Source organism: Parasteatoda tepidariorum, chromosome 5, assembly GCF_043381705.1.
Source record: "Parasteatoda tepidariorum isolate YZ-2023 chromosome 5, CAS_Ptep_4.0, whole genome shotgun sequence".
In the NCBI taxonomy this organism is placed as follows: Eukaryota; Metazoa; Arthropoda; class Arachnida; order Araneae; family Theridiidae; genus Parasteatoda; species Parasteatoda tepidariorum.
Genome location: NC_092208.1, coordinates 24,792,469 through 24,795,490, shown reverse-complemented (window position 1 = coordinate 24,795,490; position 3,022 = coordinate 24,792,469). Strand labels below are relative to the sequence as shown.

General features: G+C 21.5%; 1 non-coding gene across 1 annotated transcript; it reads right to left on the bottom strand.

The window, feature by feature from the left end:
• Positions 1 to 2,207: 2,207 nt before the first annotated feature.
• TRNAI-UAU (transfer RNA isoleucine (anticodon UAU)) lies at positions 2,208 to 2,299 on the bottom strand. The gene is given in 2 exon segments: positions 2,208 to 2,243; positions 2,262 to 2,299. It is a non-coding gene; the product is annotated as a tRNA-Ile (tRNA).
• Between the last annotated feature and the right edge of the window lie 723 nt (positions 2,300 to 3,022).

Sequence of the window (3,022 nt, the reverse complement as noted above, 5' to 3'; positions counted from 1 at the left end):
ATTAATTTTTTAATCATTTTATTTAATAATAATCAAGAAAAATTTATTTGCAGGCTTCGAAGAGTTTTTGATCTGGATTTGACGATTTTACATCCTTTTAAGAAATATAATTTTAAATTACAAAATTTAATTTTAACTGAAATCGACTAAGCTTTTGCTAAGCAACAATACTGTAAAAAATATCTATTTTTAAACTTTTATTTCGTGAGAGCTATTTTCCTGAGTAAAAGTTTAGATGCTTTAAAATTCAAAATTTTTTCATTCATAAATACATTGCATAATACAAAATAATAAATATCACATATCATAACCTATCTCCCGTATAAACTATTGAGTTCATATTTTTCTTGATTGCTATTAATATTTTAAATTTATAAATTAATCAAAATCCGGAAAAAATAAACAAATAAACAATTTTTTCTCTGATTTTTGTTAGTAAAAATATCATTTGCACTAATTATTTAAGGTGGAGCTTCATTTCAGTGAAATTACAACTTTTACTTTACAATCTGTTCATAAGATCAAAAAATGTTATAGAGTATTTGTTTTAAATTTTGTAGAAGCAATATAAAAATAAATTCTCTTAGGGATTTATCCGTGTTAAAACAATCTCGTTAATTTTAAACATAAAAACTTTACAATCACAGCTTTTACCTCATTTCAAAAACTTAATTTTATGTGTCAAAATCTATCATTTTAAAAGAATTAGATGAATAAAAGAAATAAATTTAATAACAATCTATTGAATTCAATAAAAATAATTTATTACTTATGAAAGTTTGACTTAAGTCGAAATATATTAAACTTCTTATTAATTATTATTTTATTACTAATTTATTAGACATTGTTGGAAACGACAGAAATGAAAAAGAATGAAAAGAAAGAATGTTATATCATAGACAAGTTATAAATTTTAACATTTGTGGCGCCATCTGTCAAGAAAATTACAAAATATAACATTTTAGCGCCATTGTGAACAGTTTCCTAAATGAATCATTATTATTATTATTATTAATGCAATTTAACATTTTTTATGTGAAATATATTTTTTAAAAACAACTTAAAGTGCTGGAAATACACATTTCAAATTTTTAATTTCATAATTTTTTCAATAAAAATTCTTAAATACAAGAAGCTTTATTTTTAATAAAAAAAATTAATTAGAAATCATTGTTTAATAACACAGTTTCTTAATAACCACAAACACGATGTAAATTATAACCAATATTTAAAAATAAATATTATTTCTACTTAACATAAACTAATAGTTTGAAAACAAAAAGAAAAAAATAATATTCTTCGACTTTTTCGTTTTAAATGATTAGGGTAGTTTGCTTGCTAAAATAAATACTCTAAAAACACATTACACCATTCCTGTCCATTTAACTTCAAAAATTTACGTTTTAATAATTTATTAATGTATATTTACTGACATATAAATTTCTCGCTAAAATTTATTAACATTTTTAAGGCATTGGTGAAAGGAAATGATATTTGACACAGTATCATTTCTTTGTATAATAAATAAACTAATAAAATTGTTTAAATATTGATAAATAAAAATAATACAATTAAGGAAATGTGAAATTATTTTTTACATATTTACATTTTTTGCATTGTAAGAAAAACATTTCTATGCTCTTTAAAATTTAATATCAAACACTTTATTAATTTTGTTTGTCAAGGGCAGTTTTTTTTAGAATTTAAATAAGTAAAAAAAATTAAAACAATGTTAGCTGAATTTAAAAAATTAAAATTTTTCAAGTCATTAAATTTTTAAAATTGGGAGGATAAATTTGTAAACCTTCACAAGCAAAACGCTAGCAATAAAAAAAATGCCGCTAAATAAATCATGCAAGTAGTAAACAATAACGGTTGTAGGCAAATCACAGGTCAGAACAAAAATTAAATGCTTTTAAAAACTCATTAATTTTTATGAAATAAATATATTTATTAACATTAAAATACTTATGTTATTATGAAAAGTGAAGAGAAGAAAAAAAAATATGAGAAAACATGAATTTTAAATAATATTAATTGTGAATAAAAAGTATTAAACTATTTTAAATACTATTTTAAATACTATTATAAATGTTTAGATGAGATAAACATGAGAAAAAAATTTGTTATATAAAGAAAAGTAATGTCATCTTAAATAATGTTTCACGAACCTATTTTTTTCATAGTTAAAAAAAAATTTTGCAGCCTTCCCCAGGTGAGGATCGAACTCACAACCTCGGCATTACTCGCAGGCACTGCATTATAAGTACCGCGCGCTAACCAGTTGCGCCACTGGGGACAGAAGAAGAGAGAAAAAAGAATTTTAAAAATCACATTCCATTTGTTCCCTTAATTTCTTCTTTTTCTTCTTTTTTTTTTCTGTCATCGAAATCAATATGAATTCCTATTAAGTTTTGTTTCAATATTTTTTATTTCAACAGAATATTATTTTAAAACAATACTATAGTTGATTTCAGTAAACAATTCTATTTATTTGATTAGATTTTTATTCACACTTGTTTTTACCTTTACATGAATAAGAAAAGTGTAAATTTTAAGCATAAATTTAAAAAAAAGAAGAAAAAAAACACTTTTTCTAAACTAATCGTTCTATTTTTTTATAAGAGAAATACAAGTAATCATAATAAAGGAATCATTTTTTTTTTTTTTATCTAACAAATATTTTCTTTTTCTAAAGAAATCAACATTTGAATTTATTTACTTATCATTATTTCAATGATGTCCTACAAAACTTACCTAAAAACTCATACAATTTTTTTTAAAACTAATAATTTTATATAATTTCAAAATGGGAAAAAAAAGGAAACAAATCCTTCGAACTTTTCATAAAAGGAATAAATAACTAATAAGGCAGAAAATGCGCCTAAGGAATTATTGAAATTAAATTTGTTAATTTAACAAATTTAAATTGAATTGAAAATAATTTCTATTGAATTAAAATAAATTCCTTCTTTGAAAGTATACTGAAATTCACGTATTTTAAACCGAAAAAGACATCGAA